We start from the raw sequence: 17,019 nt of genomic DNA, 5'->3' as shown, positions 1-17,019 counted from the left end.
TGAAGAATGATGAAATGTAGGCACACTTTTGGTTTTAATTCTTTAAAACAATCTCATTTTCCTGTCTAATTGAAGTTTTTCCTTTCTTGGCTTAGTCTGTAATATATCGTCTTGTATCCTAATAGTGTATTCTGGCTTGTCTGGACAATACTGCAATAAATTGTGATGGCTGACAGAGCATTAAGTCAATTTCAATAAATTATGAGAAACTTCATTCTGCCAGCTATGCAAAAAACAACAACAACAACAACAACAACAAAAACTTGACTCCTCAATAAAAGGCAATAATAGGAGGAGCTTTAAAAATGCATCTCTAAAATTTAAATGTTAGTCACATTTTTTTCCTAGTAAATTGTTCTACGTAAGGAAGAGAATTGAATAAACATTTTTTGAAACTCTATTATGATAGAATTTATCTCTTTATAAGGTCCTTGAAACTGAGTTTATTCAATGTTTTAAGATATACATTTTTTTTAAGTTGTTTAACAAGTGAAAGGTGCTAAAACATGTGAAATTGATCATTACTAATAATTTATCATTGTCCATGTCAGGTATTTGGTCTCCTGCCAATAAAAGGTTACAATTTACTCAAAGCTATGTTGAGAGCTCATCTCTCAGTATCATGTGTATTTTACATGGTATTTAGAAGGGTGTTTTTACATAGTTGTGGTGATCATATAATTTATCACCCAAACTAGAAACTTTGAGAAGGAAAGGTCGTTCCATTTAAATGTGAAGTCTCTACCTCAAGTGAAAGCCAGCACCGCCGAATCAAAGAAGTATGTATTTTCCCTATGTGTCGTAGATGCCAAACACAATTAAAAAACATATATATGTTGCAGATTGTGACAATTGTCTCCAATGAGCACTTTCTTTTTTTGTTTTTTAAATTTTTATTTCTTTAAGTGTATTTTTCCAGGACCCATTAGCTCCAAGTCAAGTCGTTTCAATGTACTTGTGGAGGGTGAAGCTCACAGTGGCCCATGTGGGGATCGAACCAGCAAACTTGTTAAGAGCACTGTGCTCTAACCAACTGAGCTATCCTGCTGTCCCTCCAATGAGCACTTCCAATTATTATTTTTCAAACTTTTTAAAATAAACCCACTACTTAGTGTGCTGGAAGAAGGAAGAATATGTTTTATATAATTTTTTTAACTTCTTTTTTAAGTTGCTTTAAGTTAACCTTCTTTTACCCTTTGTAATTCCACTTTCTCCTTTTTCCCCCATTCCTTCTCTTTGTGAAATTCAAGCTTAGTAATGGCAGATTGGGGTAGAACATACGTTTGGCAACTGAAACTATGAGAGAAGGTGAAAGGTGTGGTCTGAGCATATCTGAAAGGAGATGGGCTTGTCCCTGGGTAGCTGTGTCCTTGCGGTGTGGGATAGGAATGGGGACCAAGGCAACCAACTTCTCTATATAGAAACTTCCAAATAATTTCTCCCTTTCCTTTTCCAGCTACAGCTTCGCTTATGCTCCATGTGTTATCTGGTGAATCCAAGACAGGGGCTTTCTAGGGAGCTGAGGAATAAAATCTGTATGTCCACCAAAAATCTTTAAATTAAAGCTTCCTTCCTTTCACTGAATTGATTGTCTATCAATCTTCTTTCTATCCTTCAGAAATGTGTTGAAGTACCTCATCTGTTCCTCTCTTGTTCATATCTCTCAGTTTCTATGGGTGTATACTTTTAAAAAATTCTATATTTTTATTAACTTAGAGATTTTGAAGAAAAGAGCCAAACAATTGCATATTTATCCCATTTTCTTCAACGTAAATCTTTCAGAATGATAGTTTCAAAGGTTAAATTTGATGATGCTATTTTTCTTTGCCCAAACTTTTATTATTGCCTTTAAAGCCCTAAATAATCTAGCTTTTGAATTCTCTTCATTCTCATCTTGAACCTCTTATCTTTCATTCTCTTTGCCCCTACCTCCACACACGTGTGTTCTTTTTTGTTCCTTTTATGTGTTATGCTATTTTGTCAATAGGCCTCATTCCCTGTGAAGAAAGCTCTTCTTACCTCTTTCCATCTTTGAGTTACCACATTTTATTTATTTTTTGTTGTTGAGGAGGGAGGGATTATGGGAATGTGAGATTATTTTGTAATTTAAATTTTTATTGAAATAATTGTAGATTTATATGCAGTTGTGAGAAACAATACAGAGATCGTTTGTGCCCTTTCTCTACTTCTTCCCAGTTGCAACATTTTGCAAACTACAGTACAATATCACAACCGGGATACTGACATTGGTAAGTCCATCTATCTTATGAGTAGTTCCCAAGTTTCACTTATACTCATTTGTGTGTATATTTAACTCTATACAATTTTATTACATGTGTGTGTTTACATGTGAACCACCCCAGATAAGATACCGAATATTTCTGTCAACACAAGGATACTTTGTGCTGCCTTTTTATAACACAGCCACCTCTCTCCTATCCACTGGCAACCACAAAATACCTTTAATATCTAAAATTTCATCATTTCAAAAATACATAAATAGAATCACATAGTACCCAACCTTTTGGGAACGACTTATTCACTCAGCTCAATTCCTTGGAGATTCATCCAAATTGTGACATATATCAAATTATTTGTTCCTTTTTATTGCCGAGAAGTCTTTATTACTGATACATACGCATGTACTACAATTTGTTTACACATTCACCTGTCACACTACATCTGGCCTGTCCCACGTTTTGGCTCTCATAAATAACGCTACTGTGAACATTTATGTACAGGTTTTTATGTGATCACCCTTAACTCTTCTTCTAGTTAACACTTATCTCAGGGAATGACGGTTGTAATTTTACACATACGTGTGTGTCATGATTCAATTACAATTACTGTGTTCTACTGGACTTTAAGCTCCACAGGAGCAGGAATTGTGTCCGTTTTTTGTTTTTTCTTCAATTGTTTTCCCAATGCCTAGGAGAGTGTCTGGCACATAGATATTTGGGAAATAAATTGTTGACTGCATGAATAATGATAGATAATATGTACATATTTCTTATCTAGTCTAATAATGTTCCTAAAATTTATGAATTTATAAATCTTGTATAGATGAAGAAAATTAGGTAAAGTAATTTATCAAAATTACTCTTTGAGAAAGTAGGCAAGGTAGAGTTCAAACACATTTCTGATTTCACAACTCTTACTCTTTCTACTGTACTAGCCTTTTTCTCACAGCTATGAAATCATTTCTACTTTTCTCTGATGGAGCAATTTAGTTGCGACCACAGAGACACAGCTGTGACAAAATACTACATTCAATTGATAACCTAACACAATGATATGATGAAACAAAAACTAACCCCACTGCCTTTTGTTTTGTGATAGACTATATGAAGAAAGCGGACATGGCTGCTATGTAATTTGCAGTTTGCAGGTGTGGGAATCTCTATTTCATAAAACACAAATAAGCCTGGACATATTTGGTAATTACTGTTGTTAATACAGAGTAATTGCACAGCTATTTCTTTCTTACAAATTATATGGTAGTTACACTTGGAATTACCATAGAAAGTAAAAAAAACTTCTAGTTGCCAGTAAATGATTGCTTTATAATTACAAAATAATTACATAGTTATTTTGGCTTAGAAGTATAAAGCATTGTATAAAATCCGTGTACTTTGCTGCCAGAGAGCTGCCAAGGTTCAAGGCCATCAATCCTTTTAGGAATGGCCCTTAGAACATTCTATAATTGTCAAAAACTTTAACTTTTCAGGGAAGAAAAAAAATGTGTCACAAGAGAGATAGCCTTCCCTCATTAGATTAGAATTTTCAGTGACCCCAAAGCTATGAAACTGTAAAAATTAACAGTAATGGTAGTAGCAGACTATTTTCCCTACCCGTGATGAGACCTGGTTGGGTGGATTTATTCACGAAGAAGCCAGTTAATTTAGCAAAGTTTTTATGCATTTACATGTGTCACAGAGTCAATGAGCTACATGGAAATTTGTGAGAGTTATTAACTTACTCAACTTTCCAGTTATTGAAAGTGTTGACTTTAGTATGTCTGTCTGTTTATATCATATTTTGTGATCTCATAATTTTTCACTCCTTATACTATTACAACATTATATCATGTGAATGTTAGACTATCGTGTACAGATTGATTATTACTCATGATGCCAATTCTGCCTCACTGGATATTTGAAATTAAAAAAAAAATTAAGGATCTAAGATGAAACAAACAGAGGTGTAGTTTTAAGTTATGGAATTAAAAACCTAGAGCAAATAATTTCAAGGCTTAACATAGTCATTAGCATTTTTAAAAGATAAACACATTTATTTACTAACCAAAGAGATGATCCTAATTAAACCACCACTTCAAATAGTTGCATGTAAAATGTTTGTGATGAAGATAACTGAATACTGTAATAAAAACAAACAAACAAAAATCATGTAGAGATTTGCTCATTGAACTCAGCCTGTTTATCTTTATAGCTAATTCCTGTCCAGAAGGATGATGGAATTTTTACTCTACTTTTTCATAGACCAGAATACAGGTGACATTGTTCATGACACATTCCACCACTAATTTCCCATCTTCTAATTTTCTTGTGATTGTTCTTTCCTTCCCATCCCATTCCTGATGTTGAACCAAAGCACCAATTATAATGTTGCAAACAGTCTGCGTTTTTCTGCCATCACCTGGAGTTTCTTCAAACTTCTCTCCCAGGTACATGAAACTGTGTTGTGTTCAACATGCTCTCAGTTTTTATGGTGAGGTGTTTGCCATCAGAAGTGATGACACAATGTGGTTTGGCCATGGCACCCATTTTTCGCAGAGCCATTCCTACTATTACTTCCTTCATGGACTCATTAAAGCCTTTGATCCAGGCTAAGCGCCATGTTCCAACCAGCTGCTGAAGGGGCAGGAGGAGCAAAGTGCTGTTTGGGGAGATTGGCAGGCTTCATTTGCATTTCTAATTACTTCTGTATTGATAAGATGTAATGCTTTAATATAGCAAAGAGTAAACAAAAATAACTTTTTAAATCTGATTTCTTTTTCTCTAATAAAAACAGATAATGCTGAAACACTGGAGATTAGTAATTAAAAAAATTCAATGTGGAATTCCTGTGGCAGGCATAATTGAGTAACTAGTATAAGACATTGCTCCATTGTAAATAGGTTTTATTTTATTTTTTTAATGTATAAGGTATCTAAATTTTCAGACATTAGCAACAAGCATTACCTGGCTGTGTTTCTTGAGGGAAGGAAACATCATGAAGTAAGCTCCACTTCCCATCAACTTTCTGCCTGAACAACTTTGTACACTTCAGCGTAGAGAAGAGGCATCAAAATAGAGAGCAACAATCTTGCTGGACAGAAGGAACAGAGATCAAAAATCAGAGTTGTTGTGATAACTGTTATTTTCAAGGTAGGATGCTTAAAAGGAGGATACAGCCTAGAGAAGAACTCCAACAAAAATGCTTTGGGCCCCTTTGGATTTTGGGTTAGAATCTATAGGCATTGGCAGAGAACAACTAACTTCTGTGGACTGAAAGAAGATTCCAGACTTCATGTAGTACTAGAAGACATTACAGTTCCAACCAATCAGAGTGGTGAAATGATGCTGAATATTCTAGGTATTTGGTAGAGTATCTAGAAGAGCCACAGTTAGCTTGTAGAGAAAATACTTCTTCTAGACCACCCCCTCTAAAGTCTAAAAACAATACCCCACAAGATAAAACAAATATACTGGTAAATTTACTGCTTTCCAGTAGAAAATGAAACACTTTCTAAGGGAAATTAAAATCCACATACTCCACAATGTAGTGTGCACAATGTCCATGTTATAGTAAATTAAAATATGTAGAATTAAGAAAATGAGGCCCATAGCAAGAACTTCCATTCCAGGACTTAAAGCAAAAGTTGGGTGCAAAAAATGAATGTTTTTTCTAAAAAAAAATGAAAATTATATCAAAAAAGGAGATTCTGGAACAGAAATATTCAATTTCTGAAATATAAATAATACTAAATAGGCTTAATAGGAGTTTTGACATTGCAAAAAAATAGGTAAGTGAGCTGAAAAAGAGTCAAGTAAATTATTAAGACTGAAGCACACATAGGGAAAGAAGATGGGGGAATCTCGCAGCAAACTTTAAAACAACATCAAGAAGTCTAACATATAATTAACTGGAGTAAAGAAAGATTTCAGCAGAACAAAACATTTTAAAGAATAATAGCAAAATATTTTCTAACTTGTTTGAAAAATTATCTAACAAGTTCAACAAACAATCAGGAAGAAAAAAGAAAAAGAAAAATAACACCCAGGATATGATAATCAATTGCTAAAAAGCAAAAGTTTTCAAATACATTGTATATGGGAAAATTATAATGGATTTTTTTGACTAGTTATCTGAAACAATGCAAGCCAAGAGACAATGGGACCATATTTCTTAAATGATGAATGAGGAAATCAAAATATAGTCAACTTAGAATTCTATATCCTTCATAAATGTCATTCAAAATATCCTTCAAAATATTATGTAAAAATCTGCAAAAGTATCTTCCAAAAATTTCATTGGAATTAAAATATTTGCAGAGGAGCAGCAGGAAATTTGTATGACAATAAATGTTAATAAAGGTTCTTCATTTTAAAGAAAATAATGCTAGATAGAAACTGAGTCATACAAAGGAATGAAGAACATCAGAAATTTTAAAGAAATGGGTAAATATATTTTAAAGTTTTTTTCTTGTATCTTTAAAAAAAATAATTGTTTTTAAAACTAAAGTGATATTAATGTATTTGTAGGGTTACAACATATTTAAGAAATATAAATGAGAAAAATAATACCAAATGTGGGAGGGAATAAATAGAAAGATTCTATTGTAAGATTGGTATGTTACATGTGAAGCAGTATTAATTTATTATTAGCTGTAATGACTTAAGGAGGAATGTCGTAAACCCTAGAGCAACCACTATAAGACCTAAAAGGGACATAATTAAATACTAATGATCCTTAATTATGCCAAAAGATGATAGGAAAGGAGAAAAAGGAAAGCAAATATTAAATGGGGCAAGGAGGAAACAAGTAAGATAGTAGACTTACATTCAACCATATCCATATTTACAGTAAATGTAAATAGTATATTTCAATGAAAAGGAGATTTTCATCTTGGATTTTATAAAAACAAGACCTGCTTTATGGTGTTTATCAGATATACACTTGAAATACGAAGAAAAAGACTGGTTTTATGTAAAACACTAATATGCAAACACTAATATGAAAAAATAGATTGTTTCTATTAACATCAGATAAAGAACACTTCAAGACAAGGCATATAACCAGAGAAAAACATAAATATTCCATAATGACAAATGAGTTAATCCTTCAAGAAGACATAACATACTTAAGTGTGTACACATCATATAACTGAGCATTAACAGACAGGAGTGACAGAAGAAACAGAAAAATAGACAAACACAATTAAATTTTAAGATTTCAAGATTCAATTGACAAAACTATCAATAAACTTAACCTAATTCACATACAGAATGCCTCACCCAATGACTCATGGAGTCCACAGTATTTTTATTTGGCGCACTTACCATGGTGCACCACACCAGGAATAATTTTCAATAAATCTCAAAGAATTAAAATAACTCAGAGAATATTCTCTAGCTAGAGCAGAACTAAATTAGGAATCAATATCAAAAAGATAGCTCATAAATGTCCAAATATTTATAAATTGAGCCACCTACTTATAAATCTCATATGACTCAAATTAAAAAACAAAACAAAACAGGAAAATTAGAAAATATTTTGAACTAAATAATAATAACAAATAGAAATAGAATTTGTGAGATGTAGCCAAAGGAATGGTTAGAATTACGAACATTTATGATACTATGATATATCAGAAAGAAAAAAAGTAAAGGATGGTTCAAAATAAATTCTGTAAACTTCCATACTAAGAAACTAGAAAAAAATAAGTAAAAAAAAATTTTAATGTGTTGAAGAAGGATATGATTCAGATAAGAGCAGGATAAAGTAAAATAGAAAATAGAAAGAGATTATTAACAATGCCAAAGTTTGTTTTTGAAGAAATTGATGGAATTGTTAGCAAGATGGATGAGGGGGAAAATGGAGAGAGAAAAAAAAATGATATCTAAATGAAAGAATAGCATTAGAGATCCTGGAGACATTAAAAATATAATAAGTAAATTATCACAAAGAATTTAATGTCAATAAATTCTATAGCTAAGGTAAAATGAACAAATTATTTAGGAAACACAATTTACCAAAACTGATAATATAAAATATAGAAAATCTATCCAAAATTTATAAAAAACTCACTCAACTCAACTCCAAAAAGACAAACAACCCAATTAAAAAATGGGCAGAGGACATGAAGAGACATTTTTCTAAAAAGGACATACAGAAGGCAAACAGACATATGAAAAAATGCTCAACCTCACTAACCATTAAATAAATGCAAATACAAACCACAATGAGATACCACCTCTACCCAGTCAAAATGGCTATCATCAATAAATAACAAACAACAAGTACTGGTGAGGATGTGGAGAAACGGGAACGCTTGTGCACTGTTGGTGGAATTGCAGTTTGGTGCAGCCATTATGGAAAGCAGTATGGAGGTATCTCAAAAATCTGAAAATGGAACTACCTTATGATCCAGCAATTCCACTCCTAGGTATCTATCCGGAGAAATCCAAAACTCTAATTCAAAAAAAATTATGCACCCCTCTGTTTATTGCAGCACTATACACAATAGCCAAGACATGGAAACAACCGAAATACCCACCAGTAAACAACTGGATTAAGAAACTGTGGTACATTTATACAATGGAGTATTGCTCAGCCATAAAGAAGAAAGAAGTCTTACCATTTGCAACAACATGGATGGACCTAGAGAACATTATGCTACGTGAAATAAGTCAGACAGAGAAAGACAAATACCATATGATCTCACTTATATGTGGAATCTAAAGAAAAGAATAAATGAATGAACTAATCAGAAACAGCCTCAGAGACATAGAGGAAAAACTGAGGGTTGCTAGATGGGAGGGGGGGTGGGGATAAGGGGGAAGGTGAGGGGATTAGAAAGCACAGTCAGTAACCACAAGATTGCCATGGGGTTACAAAAGTCAATTTGGGGAATGTAATAAATAATGTTGTAAAGATTCTGTAGTGTATATGATGGACATTTGTCTCGTTAGGGAGACCACCTCAGGGAAGATGTAGATGCCTGATCACTGAACTGTACACCTGAAGCTGAAGCTGAACAATAATGAATGTCAACTACAATTATATATACACATATATATGTGTGTGTATATGTATATATATATATATATATATATATATATATATATATATGTATATATATATATATATATATACATATATATATATATATATATATATGTATATATATATATAAATTTACAAGAAGTGGAGTACAGCATTAGGAATAGAGACAGTGGAAATGTAATGGCTGTGTGAGATGTCAGAGGGATAGTGGATGGGAGGAGGGGGGTTGACACTGTGTGAGGGATATAAATGATAAATGTCTAACTATTACATTGTTTTGTGCACCTGAAACTAATAAAGTAAAATAAAATACAGAAAATCCTAATAACCATACGCCTACTAAGAAACTGAATTGTTATCAAACCTTTCCCATCAAGTAAAATGTAGCCCAAGACGGTATCACTGGTTAATTTTACCCTATACACACACACACACACACACACACACACACAGAAACGCACACAGACACAAAACATAGACCCAAAGTTACACAAATTCTATCAGGAAATGGAGAAGCCGGAAACATTCATAACTCTTTTTAGGAAGCTAAAATAAAACTCTGGTGCAAAAACCTGACAAAGGCATAAGAAGAAAAGCAAATTACAGATGGATACAGATGAAATATTAGCAAATTGAAGCCATCCATACGCAAAGGGAATAATATATTCCCTACCTCACACTACATATACTAAAATTAATTCATGAGGAATAATTAAATAACCCTACAAGCTTAAATTATATAACTGCTAGAAAAAATAAAATAGGTAAAAATTTGTATGCTTTGTAAATAAGCATAGTTTTCCCTTAGAATGCAGAAATCACTATCTATAAAAGAAAGTAATTAATAATTTGGTATTCATAAAACTTCTGCTTTGTGAAATGTCCTATTAAGACAGTAAATAGCCATGCCATAGGAAAAAAAAAAAAGCTAAACATTTGATAAAGGGCTTGTATACAAAATATATAAAAACTATTATAGTTCAATACTGAAAAGACAATCCATTTAAAAAAAGATGGGCAGAAGACTTGAGTCAGTTAACAAAATAAGCATATAAAAATGCACAAAATAAATCATCAAGGAAAGACAAATTAAAACTACAATGAGATACCACTATACATTCATTTGGGATGTATACAATTTTAAAAGATTAACAACTATAATTGTTATGTGACAACCAAATTTCTCGTGCATTACTGAAGGGAATGCAAAATATAACAACTGCAGTGGAAAACTGTTTAGCAGTTTCTTTAAAGTTAAACGTATACTTAAGCCTTTGAGGCAGCCATGGAGTTGTACCATTCAGATCTCCCTTCATAAAAGAGCTTGTGTTTCATGTGAGAGCAGTGCAATTAGCTGACAGCATCCAGCTACGTCATATTCACGCTCCAACATAGTGTTCAAGCTGAAGTCATGCTTTTGGGTGCTGCTTCCAACCCTGTGCATAAACTGGCCATTTATCTGCAAAACGAGAATCTTGTGATGGGCAGTCTTTGTTCTGAAGCCCTCAGTTGTTCAGCTGAGAATGTCATATCTGCATTGGAGTCTGGGGCTCTCCCTGCCTCATTATGTTTCCTCCTTCCTCTTCTTCAACAGGTGTTAGCTCTGCATCACAGTTTGAAGGCATTTTTGTCTGCCTAAAACTGCTTCTGTCCCTCTTAGCTTTTACAAGCATCACACCCAAATAAAATTCTTGCACTTACTCTGTTTCATTATGGGCTTTCCCAGAGGACCTGAATATCAAGTTACAAGACGTGCAGTACAGCATTAGGGATAGAGACAGTGAAAATGTAATGGCTGTGTGCGATGTCAGAGGGGTAGTAGATGGGGGAGAAGGGTTATCACTGTGTGAGGGATATAAATGATAAATATCTAACTATTAAAAAATAATAATAATCATGTAGAGCTTCCTTGTTGACAAGGAAAGATATGTCATAAAAATAACGAAACGAAAAGTTGAGTCAGAGAGTTTACTTTATTTGCTAGCAAACAAGTTAGCCTGCCATGATTTAATGGATGATGGCAGGAGATAAGAGATTCCTAGTTCAGAGGCAAAGGAATTTATTACTCATGGCACCGCAAGCTGCATGAGTTTTATGTTTGCAAGTGTTCCACTTGCTCTCCACCTATCCCCCAGGTTATGCAGAATGGCTCTCCCACACACAAAAATCTGCCCTCTACTCAGGAGGGTGATACTATCTCCATCTTCCATGGCTACTAATATACAAACATCATTGAAAAGATAGTAGAGACCAAAAGCTGTCTCTGCCTCTACTAACAATATATGCAGAAATGTGAGCATCCCGTGGAGAATTGTCTCTTAAAACTAAATCTAGCAATTATTTTCTTAATATTTTCTCAAAAGAAATAAAAATATTTTTCCAAGTGAAAGGACATATACAAGATTGTTCATAGGAGCTTTGTTCATTATATAACCCAAAACTGTGTGTGTGGGGGAGTTACTCAGTAGGAGAAAAGACCAACAAATCAAATCTTTATACAGAGAAATACTAATCAGCAACAAAAATTAACAAACAACAGATACACAATAACATGGATTGATGTGAAATATATGCTAAAGGGAGGGAGGGAGGGAGAGAGATAGATGGAGAGAAGAAGCAGGAGGAGGAGAAGAAGGAGAAGAATGAGGAGGATGAAGAGGAGAAAGAGGAAGAGGAGGAAGAGGAGGAGGAGGAGGAGAAGAAGAAGAAGAAGAGGAAGAGGAAGAGGAAGAGGAAGAAGAAGAAGAAGAAGAAGAAGAAGAAGAAGAAGAAGAAGAAGAAGAAGAAGAAGAAGAAGAAAGGGAAGAAGGTGGAGGAAGGGGAGGAAGGATAAGAAAAAGAAATGAAACAAAATATTATGGACTGCATGTGTCTACCCACCTCAGATTAATATGTTGAGGCCCTAACCTCCAATGTGATGGTATCTGCTGATGGGCCCTTTGGGAGGTAATAATAGTTGGATGAAAACATGGGAGTGTGTTCTTTACGATGGTATTATAAGAATAAAACATCAGGAATCTTTCTGAGGTAATGGACTGTTCTAAAATTTAATTGAGGTGATGGTCGTGCAACTCTGTACAATTGTTGAAAACTGTTGAATAGTACACTTAAAAATAAAATAAAATAGAAAAGACCTGTCTAAAAAACCAACAAAACAACAAAAGAATAAACATACCCCTCCTCCCTATACACCAAGGGAAAGCCACACAGTGAGAAAGAGGCCATCTGTAAACTAGAAAGGGAGCCTTATCACAACTCGAAAATGCTGGCACTCTGAACTTAGAAGTCCCGCTTCCAGAACTAAGAGAAAATAAGTTTATCTTGTTTAAGACACCCAGTCTATGGTATTTTGTTATGGTAGCAAAAGCAGACTAAGACACAGACAAAAACATTGAGTGATTCTATTTATATGAAATATTTGCACAGTCAAAATATCCTCATGGAAATCAGTAGAATGGTTGTCTCTGATTTGGAGGGTGTAGTAGCATTGCCTAGGAAAGGGTATAAGGAAATTTTCAGGAATAATGGAAATATTCTGTATCTTAATGGGGTGTCGTTAGATGGATAGATGTATGCATTTGTCACAATTCATTTAACTGCACACTAGCTCTGTCCATTTCACTCTATTTAAATTATATCTCAATAAAAAATTAAATATATTCAAAGTTAAATGTATTTTTAGTTAATGTTCAATTTTTCTAAAATATTCCAATTTTATTTCGTTTTCAATTTTGTTTGAACTTTTTTTATTGTTCTGTTAAAATGATTTATTATAGGGTTTACACAAATGCAACACAAATCCCAGAAAGCCTTTTTACAGGCTGATTCCAAAATGTACATGGAAATGCAAAGGACTTAGAATAGATAAAACAATCTTGAAAAATGAAGAATAAAATTGGAGGAGTTACTCTATAGATTTCAATATTTTCTATAAAGCTACAATAATTAGGATAATGTGGTAGAAATCATGGTTTGGCTTCACACCATAACAAATCAGTTTAAACAATAATTAATGAACTAATCATTAAATTTCATTTTTGAGATTTATTTGATGTATTAGTTTAGCACATGTTACATGAAGATTGGCCTAACCATATAAGATGAAAACACAGAACACATTTTAAATATTTAATAATGTGATTTATGGACCCTACCTTTTTAAAAAGTATACACAGATGTTTATGTCGTAGTCTCTTTATTTCTAATTCATTTCTAATTCATTCTCAAATATTACAATTCATTTTTGAAACTTCTTTTTATGATGATAAACAAAGATTCTCAGAGGTATTACAAATATTTAAAAGGAAAATGTATTGCTTCAAAGAGGCCCATTTTCTAGTTCTCAGAACAGACTCATGCTCAGTAAGAAGAAGGAATTTATGTTTTATATTTCTCAATAGTAGATGTTTTCTTAAAATGCTACAAAATCATGTCATGGATCAAATGGTAGTAAGAGATTCAAACACCTAATGTGAAAGATTCAGGATGCTCTATGTGCACATTAAAACAAGCAAATATAAGACAATTTCTATATTACCACCTGCTCTGTCAAAGAATTTTTTATCTTTGTTCAAAGATACCAGTAAACATGACTATTTTTCTAACCTGTGATCTAGAATGCCAAAACAATGTCTATTATTAATTAATTAATTCGCTCATTAAATTAATAATGATTTTAAACACCTCCTATATGCCTGGCACTTTCAGGTGCTGGCTCTATTAATTACATAGAATGCACTCAATAAATGTTGGTTACACTTATGTCTGAATAAATAAAGAGATGCGCACACATGCTTCACCTAGGCTAAAAAGCTAAGCACAGAAACATGGTTAGAACAGAACTTCAAAGGGTACATTACAGTGAATACTTCTATTAGTGGTTATAGTGCCCTTTGATCTCACACTGTACATATAAGCTGAGAAATAATTTTAAAAATATTTTTGTATTCAACTTGATGTCTTAGAGCATTGTGGCTTAAAATTACAAGTTTGTATTTCTTTTTCCATGACTTTTTCTGTTTAACAGTTTCATTGACATTTGTGAACATATACTAAGCTGCACATATTTAAAGTATAAAATGTTGTTAGTTTTAACATATGTATACACCTGTGAAAGCAACACAACAATCAAATTAATGAACATACCCACCATACTCAGAAAGTTCCTCATTACCCTTTGTCACCCTTTCCTTCTTTTTTTCTTCTTCCTGTTCACTCTAACCCCTACTCACACCAGACATAAACATTAACTTAAAATGGATCAATGAACTAAATATCAGAGCTCAAATTATAAAACTCTTGAAAAAAACGTAAGAGTAAATCTCCATAACCTCTGATTTTTCAGTTGATTTGACACCAAAAACACAAGAAACAACAGGAAAAAATGTATTCATTTTCACAGGAAAACCAAAGATCTTAAAACTATATGACTGATTTTTCATTTGTGGTATTTAGACACTAATTTATTTCATAGTTATGCCAAGTAACATTTTCTTTCCCAGTTTAAATCCCAATTACATCAGAGGCGCAGTTAAACTTTGTTTCTTTTCCTACATTAATAGGGTAGAAATAAAGATACTTGGCAATTGATGTCTGGGAGCATATTTGGACTAATTATAAATTGGGATATCGATAAACATTCATCAATATTCTCCCTGGTATCAATAAGCTTCCCTTTAAAGCACAATTTAATTAGTTTGGAGTCAATCATTCTTATATGCAAAAAAGATAGACAATTGCTCTCAGGTAAGCACATTTGTCTACACTTCAGAGCAGGGGTGTCCAAACTTTTTTCAACGTTTTTTACCAAGGGCCATATGCGGTAAAATACACAAACAGCCAGGCCACGTACTTGAGGTGAAGTACATATTGCCTCACCTGGTTTATTTAAGTAAACTAAATATGTTTTTGGAATTTGCTGCGGGCCAATTAACAATGGATTGCAGACCTCAGTTGGCCCGCTGGCCGCAGTTTTGACACCCCTGCTTCAGAGCAATGGCAGTTCAAATTAAATAAATATTTCTACAGCTGTAGGTGTTTACTGGTTAGGATTTAACGGATAGCATTAAGGTAGCACTTTACCTTCTCCATTGGCTCTTTCAGAGTTACAGAAACGCGCTTTTGTGTCTTTGCGGCAGGTGCTTCCTTAGTTACATTCCAACATTTCCCAAGTGGAAGCATAGCCAGAGTGATTTTAGATGTAGGTGTTATTCTGAAATAATTTGGAGGAGATTATAAGATGGGGCCAAATCAATCACTTTATTTATATAGGAGCAAGCATGTAGAAACCAGCTTTTGGTGCTAAGTGTACCTGATTTGAGGAACTATTTTTTATGCACTATCGTTGGGTTTCTGGTCTGGTCCGTATTCTATGTTGAGAACATAGTCAGGATGACCAGTTTAAAGCAGAAGCAATTTTTACAGTTACATTTCTCTTGCTTGAGCATTACTGATGGCTTTAAAAATATTAAATTTAGTTTGAAGATTGTACACAAAAAACTCTCTACCAGAGTAAGTAATAGTGTAAAAATACCAATTACTCAGAAAAGGAAGCATACTGATGTTTTTCTTTGAATTTGGTCTTAGAAGATAGAACTTTATATTTTTCAAACCATATTCAAAAATTTTCTTATTTAATCCTTACAACAGGAATTCTGTAAATGTGAGTGCTTACATGCAAGGAAACTATACAACAGAGTGAGATGGCGGAATATTTTAAAATATCTGATATCAGCCTTTGATGCTTTTGGTTTTTCTTCTAAGAGCAAGGTACACACTCTCCAACCCATAAAACTTACTGATTTTGTTGCTTGTTTGGCCTGGGGCATTAGCAGACTTGTATCGAGATCCATAGAAATGTTCATGCTTTATCTGGCTCCCCTCCTTGATATAAAGAACAAAGTCTTCGTGTGTCTGGAACTCTCATCACACAGAATAGTATCTAGTGTTCAGCAGTTGATTCTACAACTTGTTTTTTTCCACTTTTAATATCTCTTAGAATAGAAAAACACACATCACAAAAAATGGAACCATATTTGAGGCCAAAATTTTTAAAGCTCAGAGGTTAAAAAAAATTTTCTGGATATCAAACAGTTAAGTGGGATATCTATTTCTCTTTGATAATACTGCTTTCTTTAATCACTGGGTCACCATCATTTAATTGGCTTACTGTATACGTGTATATTACTCATAAAAATTATACTCTTAATAAAAAATGATCAAATGCTTCAGACAAAAGGAAGGCCATAATAGTGTATTATCCTGGCATGAAGATGGTCAGCTGACAGCATCGTATTATTTTGTTTTAATTAGTGGCAATACTGCATTAAGTGCTATTTTGTTAAAAGTTAATACTTATGTTTGAATAGTAGGTTTAGGTAGGCAAAACAAAATACTTCACTTAGCCATTAAATCACTTTTGTATTATACACAGCAATATCTTTATACTAAATGTATGTAAACCACTGACTTTCAGAGCTCCAAAAAGATGTACTTTACACTATAACTTAAATACTAATGAAATCAACTGAAAATGACAATCATTAGTCAGCTGTGTCTTAATAGGCTCCCCTGTGGAATGATAGAAAGTGACCAACAGAAATGGATTCTTTCACAGTCTACAGTAAGTGTTTAATATTTTTGTTCAAAGCAAATTTAAATTTGATAGTTAATGCATGGTTGTTTTTTAAAAACAGTTTAGATGGCATGCTTTTGTATTTGCAACTTGCATTT

General features: G+C 33.3%; 1 pseudogene; it reads right to left on the bottom strand.

Moving 5' to 3' along the window:
• Window positions 1-4,480: 4,480 nt before the first annotated feature.
• On the bottom strand, window positions 4,481-10,665 carry LOC109452341 (fatty acid-binding protein 5; annotated as a pseudogene).
• Between the last annotated feature and the right edge of the window lie 6,354 nt (window positions 10,666-17,019).

The sequence above is a fragment of the Rhinolophus sinicus genome, linkage group LG09, assembly GCF_036562045.2.
Source record: "Rhinolophus sinicus isolate RSC01 linkage group LG09, ASM3656204v1, whole genome shotgun sequence".
NCBI lineage: Eukaryota > Metazoa > Chordata > Mammalia > Chiroptera > Rhinolophidae > Rhinolophus > Rhinolophus sinicus.
Note: the sequence above shows the minus strand (reverse complement) of the source record. Positions and strands in the feature narration are given on the sequence as shown.